Source organism: Hyla sarda, chromosome 1 (genome assembly GCF_029499605.1).
Source record: "Hyla sarda isolate aHylSar1 chromosome 1, aHylSar1.hap1, whole genome shotgun sequence".
Taxonomy (NCBI): Eukaryota; Metazoa; Chordata; class Amphibia; order Anura; family Hylidae; genus Hyla; species Hyla sarda.
In genome coordinates, this window is record NC_079189.1 from 153789869 (window position 1) to 153807802 (window position 17934).

The 17934-nt window shown below is 44.0% G+C and overlaps 1 long non-coding RNA gene across 1 annotated transcript in view; it reads left to right on the top strand.

Moving 5' to 3' along the window:
• The window catches only part of LOC130302807 (uncharacterized), a 102768-nt gene extending 87138 nt beyond the window's left edge, over positions 1-15630 (top strand). Inside the window, exon 4 of the long non-coding RNA XR_008852960.1 lies at positions 15527-15630. This is a non-coding gene — a long non-coding RNA (uncharacterized LOC130302807). The remainder of the gene's footprint in view (positions 1-15526) is intronic.
• The last annotated feature ends 2304 nt before the right edge of the window (positions 15631-17934 follow it).

Sequence of the window (17934 nt, forward strand, 5' to 3'; positions counted from 1 at the left end):
CTGTAAGTATGGTCAGAGACAATACATGTCCTTTTATGGCTCACTGGGTGAATGTGGTTACTGCACAGCCACAACATCAACTTGGACAGGTAATGCTGCTTCCTCCTTCACACTTTCAGGCCATTGGTCCTGTGACAGTGTGCGACTCCGTCTCCTCATCCTCCATTGTGTCCTCAGCCTCCACTGCCCAGACAAGTCTCAGTAGCTCTTCAGCATACCATGAGTGCAGGGCACGGCGGTGTTATGCTGCTCTTCACATGGTTTGCCTTGGCGAAAAGAGTCACACAGGGGAGGAACTGCTAAAAGTCATTCGTAAAGAAATCGGAGCATGGCTTACTCTATGAAGACTGGAAATGGGAACCATGGTGACTGAAAACAGGAAGAACATCTTGCATGCGCTTCGACTGGGAAGGTTGAGCATTGCGCCCTGCATGGCACACGTGAAGGAAACTTTGCATGCACTTCAGCTGCTCATACACCGCAAAGCACACCCTTCTTGAGCTTCAGCTTCAGAACGGTATTTCCCAACATAGTCTGATTTGTGACGTTGCCACACTTTGAAATTCCACCCTCCATATGTTGGACCGACTGTACGAACAGAGGAAATCCATCACCAATTTCTTGATTATCCAAGCGGATAGGGTACTCCCTGTGTAACTTCAATGTGAACCAGTGTCAGCTCATATGTGACACCTGCTGTTTGCTCAGGCCACATGAGCCCTGTGGGAGCTGAACTGGAGGAGGGGCACAGTGAAGCACAGTTTAGGTTTTGCCAAATTGGCGGTTTTTCTAGTAATCTGACAGGAGAGGAGGAGCAGGAGCAGCCAGAGAAGCTAGAGGGTTATGAGGAAGGCGACAAATCGTGGTAGTATGCAGTGTAGATGGAGGCTGGGAGTCCCTCCGTGTCACTTGCACAAATGGAACGATGCATTCTCACTTGCTTGCGTAGTGACAGCCAAATTGTCACCATTCGGCAGTTGGATGACTTCTGGATCTCCACCTTATTGGACCATCGCTACCGCCACAAAATAGGGGCCTTTTTTACACCCACTGAGAGGGAGGACAAAGTGACCTACTACAGAGGCATTGTTAAAGCGTGCGCTCTGGTCCCCGTCCCCGGACCGGAGCGTCCACCCCCTCAGCCTTCTGCCCCGACTGACTGGGAGCCCGGGTTCCCTTGTGTCGGGGACGCGGCTGCCGTGACGGCTGGCCCCCGTTCACGCGCCGCGTCCTAGCTCCACTCACCTGCCTCCCCGCTCCTTTCGCCGTCCTTCTCTACCTCCTGGCATGCGTGGCCCAGCTCTCTAGGGCGCACTCGCGCCGCTTTCAGTAAATTTAAAGGGCCAGCGCACCGGTAATTGGTGCGCTGGTTCCTCACTTGCCCTGCCTTCCCTATAAAAGGCACCTGCCCCTTCCTGCTCTTGCCGGATCTTTGTGCCCTAGTGCCTCTGAGAAAGTGTTCCTATTGTGTGTATTGCCTTGCCTGTTGCCGAACCCGTTGCTACCGCCTACTCGCCTGTGAACACTTGCCGCCTGCCCTGACCTCTGCTACATCAGACTATGCTCCTGCCTGCTCCCTGTGTACCACGCCATATCAGCTGCCTGAGAGGTTGAGTTGCTACTGGAGGATACGACCTGGTAGTTACCGCCGCAGCAAGACCATCCCGCCTTGTGGCGGGCTCTGGTGAAAACCTGTAACCACTTAGAACCGGTCCTCTGGTACAATCCGCGCCATCGCCTCTCTGGTCCAGAGGATCCACTACCAGTCCTGCTGGTACGTGACAGTAAGATCCGGCCATGGATCCCGGTGATGTTCCTTTGCCAAGCCTAGCGGACCTCACCTCCATTGTGGCCCAACAAGGTCAGCAGCTGGCCCAGCTAACCGCCATGATGCAGCAGCTCCTGCCGTCTCAGCAACAGCCAGCTCCTCCTCCTGCATCTGCTGTATCTCCACCGCCTGCAGTTGCCACCGGTTCCCGAGTCCGTTTATCCCTGCCGGACAAGTATGACAGAGATCCTAAGCAGTGCCTAGGGTTTCTCTCACAGTGCTCTCTCTACCTCGAGCTGCTGTCTAACCAGTTTCCTTCTAAGCGAGCCAAGGTAGCCTTTATCCTCAGTCTGCTCTCCGGGAAGGCCCTGGCCTGGGCTACACAGCTGTGGGACCGCGCTGATCCAGCCACCTCCTGTCCAGAGCTTCTGCCAAGAGTTCCGGAATGTTTTCGAAGAACCATCCCGGGTTACCTCTGCAGAGACTGCCTTACTAAACTTGTCCCAGGGAAACTCTACCATGGGCGACTACGCCATTCAGTTTCGCACCCTAGCCTCAGAACTGAACTGGAACAATGATGCCCTTTGTGCCACGTTCAAGAAGGGACTTAATAGTGAAGTAAAGGACGTTCTGGCTGCACGTGAACTACCTTCCACCCTTAGAGACCTCATCTTGCTGGCCACTAGAATCGACAAGCGTTTCGCCGAGAGACGGGAGGAACTTCTTCTAGAAAAAGGAAAAGCTCAACCTAGACGCTACCCTCGTCTGGCTCCCGTTTTCCAGCGTCCACCTCAACCTCTTTCCGGGCCTCCCGCTGTGGAAGCCATGCAGGTGGATCGGTCACGCCTGACTCCGCAAGAACGAAGCCGTCACAAAGATGAGAACCTATGTCTGTACTGTGCCAGTACTGGGCACTTCCTACCAGACTGTCCTCTCCGTCCACCGCGTTCGGGAAACGCTCGCACCTAGTAAACGTGGGATAGGCGTTGCTAGGTGTGGATTCCTCCTCTCTATGACTCATCATACCCGTGCAGTTGTTCATCTCTTCCAAGTCCTCTTTCTCCGCTTCCGCCTTCTTGGATTCCGGTTCAGCTGGCAACTTCATTCATGCTTCCTTGGTTGACAAGTACCATATTCCAGTAACCCGTCTTCCTAAGCCGTTCCTCATTTCTACAGTTAACGGTGAGAGGCTCTCTACCACGGTGTAGTTCCGTACCCAGCCTCTGCAGATGGACATTGGAATATTCCATACCGAAACATTAAAGTTCTTTGTCCTCCCTTTCTGCTCCTCCGAACTCCTCCTGGGTCTGCCGTGGCTACAACAACATTGTCCCGTCCTGAATTGGACCTCCGATGAAATCCTTCGTTGGGGCTCCTCTTGTTCTGGCCGTTGTCTTAAGCCTCCTCCTGTCAAACAGGTCTCGCAAGTCGCACCGCCTCCTGGTCTGCCCAAGCCGTACCATTCTTTTGCGGATGTCTTTTGCAAGAAGCAAACTGAGGTCCTTCCTCCTCACAGACCTTATGACTGTCCTATTGACCTGGTGCCCGGTTCGACCCCACCACGGGTTAGGATCTATCCTCTCTCACCTCCTGAGACTTGCCATGTCTGACTATATTCGTGAGAAAATAGAGAGAGGATTTATTAGAAAGTCTTCCTCCCCTGCTGGAGCTGGGTTTTTCTTTGTGACTAAGAAGGACAGTTCTCTCCGTCCCTGCATTGAATACAGAGGACTTAATAAGATCCCCCTTAAGAACCGTTATCCTCTGCCCCTGATCTCGGAACTGTTTGATCGTCTCCGAGTGGCAAAGATCTTCACCAAATTGGACCTACGGGGGGCCTATAATTTGATCCGCATCCGAGAGGGGGACGAGTGGAAGACCTACGAGGGGCCTATAATTTGATCCGCATCCGAGAGGGGGACGAGTGGAAGACCGCCTTCAACATAAGGGACGGGCACTTTGAGTATCTGGTGATGCCCTTCGGCCTTTGTAATGCACCTGCCATCTTCCAGGAATTTGTCAACTACATCTTCAGAGACCTACTCTATACCTGCGTAATCGAATACTTGGATGACATCCTAATCTTCTCCTCCAATTTGATTCAACATCGGGTCCATGTGCGTCAAGTTCTCACCCACCTTAGGAGCAATCGCCTATACGCCAAATTTGAGAAATGCCTTTTTGAACGGTCCTCCCTACCTTTCCTGGGATACATTATCTCAGCCCAAGGACTTCAAATGGATCCAGACAAGCTCTCTGCGGTACTGGATTTGCCACGCCCCTCAGGACTCCGATCCATACAAAGATTTCTGGGCTTTGCTAATTACTACAGACAGTTTATTCCGCAGTATTCCACTCTCGTGGCTCCTATCGTGGCTTTAACAAAAAAAGGAGCCAACCCCAAATCTTGGCCTTCTCAAGCCGAAGAAGCCTTCCAGTCATTGAAAGCTGCCTTTGCCTCTGCATCGGTTCTCTCTAGGCCAGATTCCACCAAGCCCTTTTCTCTCGAAGTGGATGCCTCCTCGGTGGGCGCTGGAGCTGTCCTTACCCAAAAGTCTCCCGGGGGCAAAACAGTAACTTGTGGCTTCTTTTCTAAAACATTCTCCCCCGCAGAGAGAAACTATTCGATTGGAGACAGAGAACTGCTGGCCATTAAATTGGCACTGGAGGAATGGAGGCATTTACTCGAGGGCGCCTCACACCCTGTGAACATCTTCAATGATCACAAGAACTTGGCTTATCTCCAGTCCGCCCAGCGACTTAATCCCCGCCAAGCTCGATGGTCCTTGTTCTTCGCCCGCTTTAATTTTGAAATCCATTTCCGTCCTGCATGCAAGAACATTAGAGCAGATGCTCTGTCTCGCTCTTCTGATGTAGTGGGTGATGAACTAACACCTCAACATATTATCCCACCTGAACGGCTGATTGCCGTAGCTCCCGTGGACCTGAGTCTTCTTCCTCCCGGCAAATCTTATGTACCTCCACGTCAGCGGTTGCAGGTACTCAAGTGGGGCCACTCTTCTCTTTTTGCCGGGCATCCAGGGATACAAAAATCCCTTCAGCTGATCTCCCAAAGATACTGGTGGCCATCTTTGGAGAAGGATGTCTCGGACTTTGTCCACGCCTGTGTGATTTGCGCCCGGGATAAATCACCCCGTCAGAAACCAGCGGGTCTTCTCTTGCCTCTGCCTGTTCCTGCAAGGCCCTGGTCTCACATTGCCATGGACTTTGTTACAGACCTTCCCTCCTCCCATGGCATGGCTGTTATCTGGGTTGTGGTAGATCGCTTCTTCAAAATGACTCACTTTGTACCTCTCTCCAGTCTACCTTCTGCACCCATGTGAGCCAAACTATTCTTCCAACACATCTTTCGTCTCGGATCGTGGGGTACAATTTGTCTCCAAGTTCTGGAGGGCCCTTTGTGGGCAATTTGGGATCAAATTGGACTTCTCTTCTTCCTACCACCCTCAGTCCAACGGCCAAGTAGAACGGGTGAATCAAATTTTGGGTGACTATCTGCGCCACTTTGTATCCTCACACCATGACAATTGGGTGGATCTCCTTCCCTGGGCGGAATTTTCTTACAATTACAAATAATCCTCTGCTACTAACAAATCTCCTTTTTTTGTAGTTTTTGGCCAACATCCTCTTCCACCTCTGCCGCAGTCTTCCACCCCTTCTTCTGTACCTGCTGTTGACAATCTAGTACTGGACTTTTCCACCATCTGGCATGATACTCAAACGGCTCTCCTCAAGGCATCTGCTCATATGAAGGTTCAAGCCAACAAGAGACGCAGAGCTCCTCCGGAATTCCGCCCAGGTGACAAGGTTTTGCTCTACTCGAAATACATCCGATTCAAGGTTCCAAGCTACAAGTTGGGTCCTCGCTACTTGGGACCCTACAAAATCAAGAGTCGGATTAATCAGGTCTCCTACCAGCTCCATCTTCCTCCCTCCCTCCGAATCCATAACTCTTTCCATGTCTCCCTTCTTAAACCTGCTGTCTTCAACAGTTTCTCTCCCAAGCCTTTTTCTCCCACCCCTGTTGCCGGTACCTCCGATATTTTTTCTGTTAAGGAGATCTTGGCGACCAAGATCTCTCGGGGGAAAATATTTTTTCTGGTGGATTGGGAGGGTTGCAGTCCTGAGGAGAGGTCTTGGGAGCCTGATGAGAAAATCTTGGACCGCAGTCTCATTCTCTCTTTTCTTGGCACCGAGAAGAGGGGGAGACCTAAGGGGGGGGGGGTACTGTTAAAGCGTGCGCTCCGGTGGGGTGGCAGGAGCAGTACCAGCTCCATCAGAAGCAGCCTTAGTCTACAGTCACTGATGACTAGCTTTCTTCACCCGCATAGTAAAGCAACTCATCAGCAGCAGGTAGACCTGGAGCAGGACCAGTAGGTGGTGGCATACCTTCACATGAACCTGCCAAAACACTTTGAAGATTCGCTGGACTTCTGAGCGTCCAAACGTGATTTGAGGCCGCAGCTAGCAAAGTTTGCCCTGGAAAAGCTGTCCTGTCCGGCCAGTAGTGTGCCATCAGAGCGGGTGTTTAGTGCGGGGATGAGCCATATTAAACCCAAGGAGAACTTGTCTGTCCACCAAAAATGTGGAGAGACTGACCTTTGTCAAGATGAATCAGGCATGGATCAGCCAGGATTTCCACCCACCAATGCCTGATGCATCAGAGTAGATTGACCATGGTGCGACAGCAACACTTCACAAATATGAATAGTGCAAAACATATTTAAGGTGCTGCTCTCCAGTTACAGAAATTCCTCTGCATCAGATGGACCCAAACTTTTTTTTAAATCTAACAACAGGAAACGTGTGCAAAAAACACCATGTGCCACCTACACCACCAAGTTTTAATATGATGCAAAGACCTCTAAAGGGTGGAAGGGAACAATGTATGGTCCATTGTAACAGGTGGGGGAACTTCCCCTGTAAGGCCCTACTCTCGCACTATTAATTCCCTTCCTGGCAAGTGTTACTCGCATTAAAAAGGGTGTCCTACACGGAAACCTGTCCCTATTTCCCCCTAGGTGGAAATAGTGAGGTGTTCCTGTGTGGGGCCGCCCTTTTTAGGGTGGGTAACACTTGTCAAGAGGGGAATTAATAGTGCGAGAATAGGGCCTTACAGGGTAAGTTTTAACCCCCACCTGTTACAATGGACCATACGTTGTTCACTTCCACCTTTTAGAGGTCTATGCATCACATCAGTACTTGGTGGTGTATGTGGCACATGGTGTTGTTTGCACACTTTTCTTTTGTTAGATTTAAAAAAAAATGTGGTCAATATATTTTGTCCTAAGAATAATATTAAAAGTTATGTTTTGCGTAATGCATATCCTCAATACTTACTTGTACACACCCACACTTTGACAAAAATTACCGTTTTGGTCTGCCTACCTGCCTCAGCTACTAGTCTGATCCTGCAACCCGCCTGTTGCCACACATCTGATGCCAAGTTTTCCTTCTTTCACCCACCTTTATCACCGGGTACTGGTATTGCCACCCACTGCCCCACTCAGTCACTGGGTCACTTTCAGGACTCCTGATGCTGCTGATGCCACCTTCATGCTGTGTCCTTCTGCCATCATATGTTCTCCTCATGCTGATGCCACCTCCAGGCTGTGTCATTCTGCCACCATATGTTCTCCTCATGCTGATGCGCCTCCATGCTGTGTCATTCTGCCACCATATGTTCTCCTCATGCTGATGCCACCTCCATGCTTTGTCATTCTGCCACCATATGCTCTCCTCATGCTGATGCCACCTAAAGGCTGTGTCATTCAGCCACTATATGGTCTCCTCATGCTTCCCCCACCTCCACGCTGTGTCATTCAGGCACTTTATGGTCTTCTCATGCTTCCACCATCTCCAAGCTGTGTCATTCAGCCACTATTTGGTCTCCTCATACTTCCGCCGCCTCCTCTCTGTGTCATTCAGCCACTATATGGTCTCCTCATGCTGCCGCCACTTCCACGCTGTCATTCGACCACTATATGGTCTCCTCATGCTTTTGCCACCTCTAGGCTGTGTCATTGAGCCACTATATCGTCTCTTCATGCTTCCGCCACCTCTAGGCTGTGTCATTGGCCACTATATGGTCTCTTCATGCTGCCACCAGCTCCATGCTGTGTCATTCAGACACTATATGGTCTGCTAATGCTTCTGCCACCTCCAAGCTGTGTCAATCAGCCACTATTTGGTCTGCTCGTGCTGCCGCCGCCTCCTCGTTATATCATTATATCAAAATTTGCAAAATTGCGGTTTTCTTTTCAATTTCCGCACACAAATAGTATTTTTTTGGTTGCGCAATAAATTTTATGGTGAAATGAAAGATGTCATTACAAAGGGAAACTGGTCGCACAAAAAACAAGCCCTCATGCTAGTCTGTGGATGAAAATATAAAAGAGTTATGATTTTTAGAAGGCTAGGAGGAAAAAAGGAAAACATTAAAATAAAATTTGCTGAGTCCTTAAGGCCAAAATGGGCTGAGTCCTTAAGTGGTTACAGTTGTTTTATAATTGATGAAAAGTGACTTGTAAATTTTTAAATAAAATGTTTTATAATTTAAATAAATAGTTTCTATACATAAAAGCCAGATAAGAAGTATATCCTGTCACTACATTCTCATGGCATGAAGAACATTTCCAAAAGAATATGCATGTCATACTGAATAACAGTAATATTTCACTAACACAGCACGCTCCCTATGCATGTTACAGCAAGGCAAAGTGTTCTACATGCCTATTGAGGCTCTCTGTAGCCCCGAAATAGCCATTTTTAATACCAATTCGCCGCAAATAAATTCAGATCAAACCAAATTTTTTTTTGAAAATTCGGTTAATCGGCCGAATCGAATTTTTCAAAAAATCCGCTCATCTCTAAGTACAATAATCGAAAAGCATGTTAAGATGAGTATAATTTTAATCATATTGACCCACAGAATAACATAATACAGAATATAGATTTAATGTAAAATGTACTACGCAAAAGCAAAATTGTGGTCTTCTTTATTTCCCACCATAAATAATTTTTTTTGGTTTTAAGGTACATTTCATGGTAAAATAAAAGGTGTCATTAGTTTTTGAGCCAAAGCCAGAGGCTTATTCAAAAGGAATGGGAAATATAAAGGGAGGGCTTCTATTTCTCCTCCCTTATAGATCCACTTTTGACATTCGCTCAAAAACTATAGTGGCAGTTTTCCAAAAACAAAGCCAGAAAAAAACCTGTGTGGAAACCTAGCCTAAGGCTAGGTTTTCACAAGTTTTTATTTTTTATTTTGTTTATATTTGGTTTTGGTGAAAAAATGCAGCGGGCACATATTAGAACCAAGTCAACAGGGATTTATAAAATGCTAAACCCACTTAGCATTTTTGTCATTGGTGTTTGTTTTTTTTACTCCTTTTTTGGCATTTTTCAGCATTTTTGGATTTCGTTGCAGTTTTTCAAAATCACAGCATGTTGAGACTTTGGCATTTTTTTCACTGAAATCTTGGCCTTTCTCTCCCAATTAAGCCTATAGGAGAGATGAGTGCATTGTCATGCATGAAGATGATTTTATTAGGGAAAGCACAGATTTTCCTTCTGTACCAGGGAAGAAAGTGGTCAGTCAGAAACTCCACATACTTTGCAGAGGTCATCTTCACACCTTTGGGTTCGGCCCAAAACATGACTCCACCACTGCCTTGCTGACATTGCAGCCTTGTTGGAACAGGGTGGCCGTCCACCAACCATCCACTACTCCATCCACCAGGACCATCCAGGTTTGCACGGCACTCATCAGTGACATCGACTGTTTGAAAATTAGTCTTCATGTATTTTTCTGCCCAATGCAGCCATTTCTGCTTGTGAGCACTGGTTAGTGGTGGCCAAATAGAAGTTTATTCACAGTTGCAAGACTCTGGAGGACTCTGCATCTTGATGTCCATGGGACTCCAGAAGCAAAAGCAGTTTGCTGTTATGTAATTGTATTATAGCAGCTGCTCTCTTTATCCGATGCATGGATCTGGCAGAAATTTCCTCAATATGCCTTTATCTGCACGAACCTGTCTGTGCTCTAAATCAGCCACAAATCTCTTAATAGTGCGATGATCACGCTTAAGTTTTCGTGAAATATCTAATGTTTTCATACCTCGTCCAAGGCTTTGAACTATTTCACTCTTTTCAGCAGCAAGATCCTTGTTGTTCCCCATATTGCACCACTGAAAAAAAAGAAATCACTGCATAAAAGTGCACACCCACTAAGAAGGTATTACTAGTATAATAGTGCAGGACAGGACAGCCAGGACCCTGGTCCTGGCTGTCCTGTCCTGCACTATTATACTACTGTTCCTTCGTCTGTGGTTTGCCACTTATTTTATTTACCTTGTTTACCTTGTCTATTTCCCTTAGAATTTTGGGTATTTGCATTCTGTTAGGATTCTTTAGATTTCTTTCAGTGTGCATTCTTATAGGAGTAGCTATGACTTTTGAGATCCTGCAGGACAGGTTGGGTTAGGGGGTTCATGGCCCCTCCCCAAGTTGTGGTTTGCTCACTACGAACCTTGCCGCCTGCCCCGACCTTCTGCTACGTCTGACCTTGCCTCTGCCTAGTCCTTCTGTCCCACGCCTTCTCAGCAGTCAGCGAGGTTGAGCCGTTGCCGGTGGATACGACCTGGTTGCTACCGCCGCAGCAAGACCATCCCGCTTTGCGGCGGGCTCTGGTGAAAACCAGTAGCATCCTTAGAACCGGTCCACCGACTTGGTCCACGCCAATCCCTCGCTGACACAGAGGATCCACATCCAGCTAGCCGAATCCTAACAAGAATTATGCCGAGCCAAATTGGAACTAAGGAGCAGATTGACTGAATCTCAGTTTAACACCTTCATTGCTGGCCTGGAAACTAAGTCAAACTTTCTACAGAATACTATCAAAAATACAAAAAGAGATGGGTTTATTAGAGATAAACAAGATTTTGAGTCGCAGCAGATATTTTCGTGGAACAAGCCCACAAAAAGAAATAAACATTTTGGGAGGAAGACACCTCAAAGACAAATGAAAAGAACAAGCTCTGACTTTATGACCACTGAGTCAGAGAGCAGTCTATCAAATGATTCTGAGGGTGAAATGTCCGGCACGAAGAAACCTACACCAGGAGTCCCTTTAGGAAACGTGTCAGGAGGGGCAGAGAGAGATCCAGAAAGCGTAAGAAGACGCCAGCCAAGGAAAAAGACTGTCACTTGGAGGAATTAGTCGTTGAAAGTCCAATCCCGGAAAATTTTGTCATCAACCTTACCGAAATTGAATTGGACGATGCTACTCTGTCTGTTCTTAATAAGGGACTCAATTTTGGTTTAAATGAAAAATTTAATTTCGGACGTTTTCAAAAATGTATTTGAAAAAATATTTTCCCCACCATAATTCAACTAATAAAAATGTGCCTGATATAAAAGAAGGGGAAGTAGTGTGCAATATTGGCCCTTTAGGTTTCATTGTACCCTCTGAGTTTTGTGACAGTGAGATTCAAGGGCTATTTGATTTATGTAATTTAGCAGATATTGAGATTCCTAATCCTTCTTATGTTTCTCTTAATGCAGATACTTTTATTGGAGGTAACCCTTCTACATTTTGTCCCCCCCCCCCCCTTACCCCAGGTGGAGTGATAGATTTATTTCAGCAAGCGGTTCTTCAAGAAGTGAAAGCTCTTATATACCCTGAACCCATCCCGAATATCTCAGTAAGAGAGAAGATGTGATAATCACAAAGGCAAATAAGGGGGGGGGGGGGGCTGTGGTATTATGGGATAAAAAAGATCGTGATTTAGAAGCCAAGAGCCACCTTAGTAACACAGATACATACGAGAAGCTCGCTAAAGATCCACTCCCCTCTATCATGACAAAGTTTAGAACCCTTCTTTGTACATATGTAGAGAAAGGTATCCTCAATATAAAAACTGCTGAGCGTTTATTACCAAAAATCCCAACGTACCGAAATGGTACATATTGCCGAAGATACATAAGACCTTAATTCAGCCCCCAGGTAGACCAATCCTAGCAGGGATTGGGTCTCCAACAGAACATATCTCCAGTTACATTGATTGGCTTTTATCCCCATTGCTACAAAATTTCCCTTCTTATGTCGGAGATACAGGTGAACTAGTGACTATTCTTAACCAATATGAGTGGCAACCTGGGTACCAACTTGCCTTGATTGACGTTGAGAGCCTGCATACTTGAATTCCTAATGACTGTTGCAAAAAACAGGTAAATCAGAGACTTTCATTGATTTTGTGACTGATTCCCTCCTCCTAATTTTGGAGAATAGTGTCTTCCAGCATGGCGGGGATTGGCATCGCCAAAAATTTGGTACGGCGATGGGGTCTCCTGCCTCATGCGTTTATGCAAATATATTCCTCGCCATGCTGGAAGACACCTTAATTTTCTCCTCCCTGAACCCCTATATTAAGTACATCAAGTTGTATCTACATTATGTAGATGATATTCTTGTAGTATGGGACGGTCCCCAGCAAGATTTTGATAACTTCATCATATACATGAACGAGAAAAATAATAGTAATATGTTCTTTACTAGTATGTTTGGAGGAGAGCATCTAGAATTTTTAGATGTAAAAATCGATATTACAGATGGTAATATTATTACCTCTGGATATAGAAAACCGATATCTAGGAATGCTCTCCTCCATTATAAATCTTCGCATCCGCAAAACACAAAAAATAGCATCCCAGTCAAAGTATGAGATTAAAAAGAATAAAAAGTGACCCCCTCAGGTTTGAAGAACAGACAATAATGAAAAACTGGTATATTCTTGCTGAAGATGATGATCTCAAAGAATATACCAATAATAAACCTTTGATTACTCATAAAAGAAATATTACTATTAAGGGGTTTATTGACAAGCAACGAAGAAAAAAGAAAAAAAAGCAACAAATCTAGCTGGTTGACAGAGTTCAGACTAGAAGGTAATTACGCTTGCGGCTCCTGTTCTTTCTGTACTCTTAATTCCAAGCATAAAGAGATCACATTAGCAGGACAAACAATTAAAATAAACCAATTTATAACTTGTCGTACCGCTTATACTGTATATGCTCTTACATGTAGATGCAATCGTTTCTACATAGTTAAAACTATTAGACCCTTGTTTCACCGTATTCTTGAGTATGTTCGCTCCTTGAGGTCGGGAATGGGGTCTAAGCGTTTTATTCAGCATATGGCCAAAGTACATAATAGTGACCCGGCTTGCTTCCAATTTACCGCATTAGAAAAGGTGGAGTGTATTCACACTGGAAGAGATCGCAACGCGATACTCCTCAAAAAGGAAGCAAGATGGATATCAAGACTAGAGACCAGGGGGCCTGCTGGTCCTAATGACCGGACGGAACTGAGTGCACTATTATAAGTTTGTTGTATATTATCCTTTTGTATTGAATGTTTGTTTTTAAATGTTTTTATTCACTATCTATGCACTAATTAAATGTTTACTGTTGCCATAGAGACATCTTACCTGGCGCTATATACGTGCCATCTGATGTCATGATGCTAGGCCCGTTGAAGCGCTCTGGCGTGAAATGGTACTATTGCCTGTCTGAGTTCACCTGTTAAACCCATCCGTCCTGTCTTTGTTTCTGCACATTTTTGCTATGAATAAATCTATGTGATTCATCAGACCTTGGGTGCGTGCCCTCTACTTTCTCATATCATCTATGAAGTGTAATAGAAAAGTATGTTATCATGGGTATCATTTTAATTGTATTGACCCAAAGAATAAAGAACACATGTCCTTTTTACCATAAATTGCATGGTGTGGAAATGAAACCTTCCAAAATGAGCGGTTTTCTTTTTAATTTCACCACACAAATAGTATTTTTTTGGTTGCGCCATACATTTTATGGTAAAATGAGTGATGGCATTACAACAGACAACTGGCCGCGCAAACAACAAGCCCTCATACTAGTCTGTACATGAAAATATAAAAGAGTTATGATTTTTTGAAGGCGAGCAGGAAAAAACGAAAACGTAAAAATAAAATTGTCTGCGTCCTTAAGGCCCAAATGGGCTTTGTCCTTAAAGGGGTAAAGGAGTTATGTCTATTAGAAGGCAAGGAAGAAAAAACAAAACGTAAAAAAAAAATTAATAATAATAATAATTATAATAATAATAATGGCCCAGTTATGAAAGGGTTAAAGGGGTACTCTTTTTTTTTTGTTTTGTTTTTTTAATCAACTGGTGCCAGAAAGTTAAACAGATTTGTAAATTACTTATTTTTAAAAATCTTAACTCTTCCAGTACTTTTCAGCTGCTGTATGCTCCACAGGAAGTTCTATCTGAAAACAGTGCTCTCTGCTGACACCTGTCAGGAACTGTCCAGAGCAGGATAGGTTTGCTTTGGGGATTTGCTACTGCTCCACCAGAGTGACCCGTTAATGTTTGTATATGTTAACATATTAAATGTTAAAGGGGTTATCCACCATAAGGTGATTTTAGTACATACCTGGCAGACAGTAATGGACATGCTTAGGAAGGATCTGCGCTTGTCTTGGGGCTAAATGGCTATGTTGTGAGATTACCATAACACTGTGGCTAGACTTTTGTGAAATTGTATTTCCTGTTTGACCTTTCTTTTTTTTTTTACTACAAATCCCACAATTCCATCTTCCTCCCTCCCACACATCTGCCATGCCACCCATTGAAACATAAATGAGCTGCATCCATTCAAATCATTGTGGTATTCAATCAGGGTGCCTTCAGCTGTTGCATATTGATCTCTCTCCCACCAAGCGATCGCTCCACCCATTGAAGCAGACAGGCTCCCTGTCATCAGCTGACTAGTGAGTCAGGTCTCAACCGCATTGCAAGTTGGAAAAATCTGAGACAACAGTCATTTTGTATACTGGTAAAAATAAATATTGGAGTGAAAATCACAGAAGAATTGCAAGAAAACGGTAACACACAGGTACAGACACTATATTAGGAACTACACTAACTTTACAGCCCCTGTATCATAGTCGAATAAAAAAAAAAATCCTAGAATACCTCTTTAACTGTTCCAAATCCCTTAAAGTGAACTTGTCAGCTGTACTGACACGTCTATTTTAGTAAATACAATACATGTACAATACTTCTTTGGCTGAATGTAAGACAACTTGAGTTAAAGTAGAATTGGTTCTAAGAATGTTTGAATTGTACTACATTTATGCCAAATGCTTGGCAGAAACACCACACAGTTTCAGTGAAATGGGTGGTGGACTGTGCTGATATGTACACATGTTCATTGTGAGGTAGAATCTGATATAAAACAGTTGTCTTAATGATAATTTACCAGCATGAAAGAACTTTTTAGAACTCAGGAGATGACTCATAGTTACTCAGAAATAAATACTGTTCAGATCTTATTGTCATGATTATTCTATTTACTTTCTCCAACATCTGCTTACCCTACAGCTGAGAAGGTCTTATGGGGAACATTCTGCTGTTTGGCCTTCTCTGTGTATTGACCTTAATTTAGTGTTATCTTATGATTGGTTATCTTATTACATCTAAAAGGAATTTTTACCTCTAGTATGATCGTTTTTGCCTTCCTCTGGATCAACTCAGTAGGGACTCATTAGAGTTATAGGTTCAACTTGATCGACTCTGCTCTTTTTTCAATCTTATGAACTATGTTACTATTCACCGGGCAGTAAAACTGCTTATTTTTATTTTGCAATCAGTATGATCACAACAATGCCCAATTTACATTATTTTTGTTATAGGGCGCACAAAACAACTTGTCCCGGCAACCCCTCCTCCACCCCGCTCCCCTGCCTGTCACCCGTCCGATGTCACCGATGTGTGAATAAAGAAGTTTCCTGCATGGTGAGTGTCGCCTTTCTTTCTTCACCTTGCTGTTGAAATTATGTTCAGAATGCTGGGTTCGGGATGCCGTGGTTGTGATGTCACGCCATGCCCCCTCCATTTATGTCTATGGAAGGGGGCATGACAGCTACACAGATTATATGTAATAGTGCCCTATGGGGACTAACTTATATTGAAAATATATTTTTTTTAATGTAATGTAATGTTAATAACCCCCCCCCCATAAAAGTTTAAATCACTTTCCCCATTTTACAAACAAAAGAGTGTAAATAAAGATAAACATATTTTGTATCACTGCATGCAGAAGTGTCTGAACTATTAAAATGTAATGTTAGTGAAACCACACAGTGAATGGCATTAACGTACAAAGATGCCAAAGTCCAGAATCGCCATTGTTGGTTGCTTCCTGCAAGAGAAATAAAAAATGAATAAAATTCAATCAAAAAGTCCCATCAAAACAAAAACAAAAAAAATAGTCCCCATATACAGAAAAAATAAAATAGTTATAGAGGTCAGCAGTCTACAATTTTAAGCATAGTCATTTTCTTACAAAAAGTCACAATTTTGGGTATTGTAATCCTATTTCCTACAAAAATGATAACGTCATTTTAACCGTAAAGTGCACTGCGCATAAATGACCCCCTCCCCCCACAAAAAAAAAAATCAAAACTGCTTTTCTATTTACATTTTGTGCAACAAATAATTGTTTGTGATGTCATTACAAAGTACAATTGTTTGTGCATAAAACAAGCTCTCCTTTGGCCCTGTAGGTGAAAAGTTTAGGTTATGAGTTATAAAATGAGAGAAAACAAAATGCAAAAATAAACATTGGCTGTGTCCTCAAGGCCAAAACAAGTCATTAAAGGGTTAAGGCAACCAATTAAAACATGAATTTAAAAACCGTTGACATAAGTCTTTTTTGTTGCCATCTCGATTAAAGGGTCACTCTATGATGTTCTGATGCTTTAATATTAGACTTTTCATTAAAAACAGGTCACCAATTATACATATTATATCATCAAAAGGATGTTTTTCACATTTAATAAATGTGGCTGTAAGAATGAAAGGGGTCAGGACATGACCTGAAAGCGATAAAAGAGCAGTAAAATTAAGCTGGCATGCCACCACTTTCAAAGCAAGTGAAAGGAAGATGAAATTGTCACTGATAACAAACTAGGAAACCCAGCAGGAACAGGTTAACAGGTTGTAAAAAAATCTCATACTTCCAGAGAAGAGATAATAACTGCAGCACTCCAGTATGGTGAAGAAAGATGAGTAGCTTTATTTCAGCTAAAGTCTACAGAGGTTCAACGTTTTAGTTGCTGTGCAGTCTTTTTAAAGGGGAACTCTGGTGGAAATTTTTTTTTCAAATCGACTGGCTCCAGAAAGTTAAACAGATTTGTAAATTACTTTTATTTAAAAATCTTAACCCTTCCAGTACTTATCAGCTGCTGTATACTACAGATATACTACAGAGAAATTTGTGAAGTTCTTTCCAGTCTGACAAAAGTGCTTTCTGCTGACACCTCTGTCCATGTCAGGAACTGTCCAGAGCAGGAGAGGTTTTCTATGGGGAATTGCTTCTAAGCTGGACAGTTCCTGACACGGACAGAGATGTCAGCAGAGAGCACTGTTGTCAGACTGGAAAGAACTGCACAATTTTCTCTGTAGTATACAGCAGCTGATAAGTACTGCAAGGGTTAAGATTTTTGAAATAGAAGTCATTTCACAAATCTGTTTAACTTTCTGGCACCAGTTGATTTTGTTTTCCACTTGTTTCCACTGGAGTTCCCCTTTAAGTATTTATATCACACTTGTTAAAGCTGTATGCACCTATTTTTAGTTTCATTCTTAGGGCCGGTTCACACTTATGGCCGGTTTTTGCTCCCCCTCAACTGGATCCGGCACCCGTAACTGCAGCCATGACCTGCATCTTGTCAAGTAAAGTACCAGTAAAGGCAGAGGAGATAGGAGTCACCAACACACAGCAGAATACGCTGCCCCAGCTGCATGAATCTCCCTGCTAGAAGCCTAGGGGGTGGCACACACAGCATGCACAATTCAACCATTGCATACACTATATACACACTGCATACACTATATACATACTGCATACATTATGTACACAGCATGCACATTACAAACACTATCTATACTCAGTATACACATTGCAAACACTATATACAGAGCATGCACACTGCAAATACTATATACATACTGAAACAAAAATAGAGAAACAGAAACAGAGCTGAACATCCACCATTGTATTTTGATCTACTTGCTTCTCATCATAATTTCAAAAACT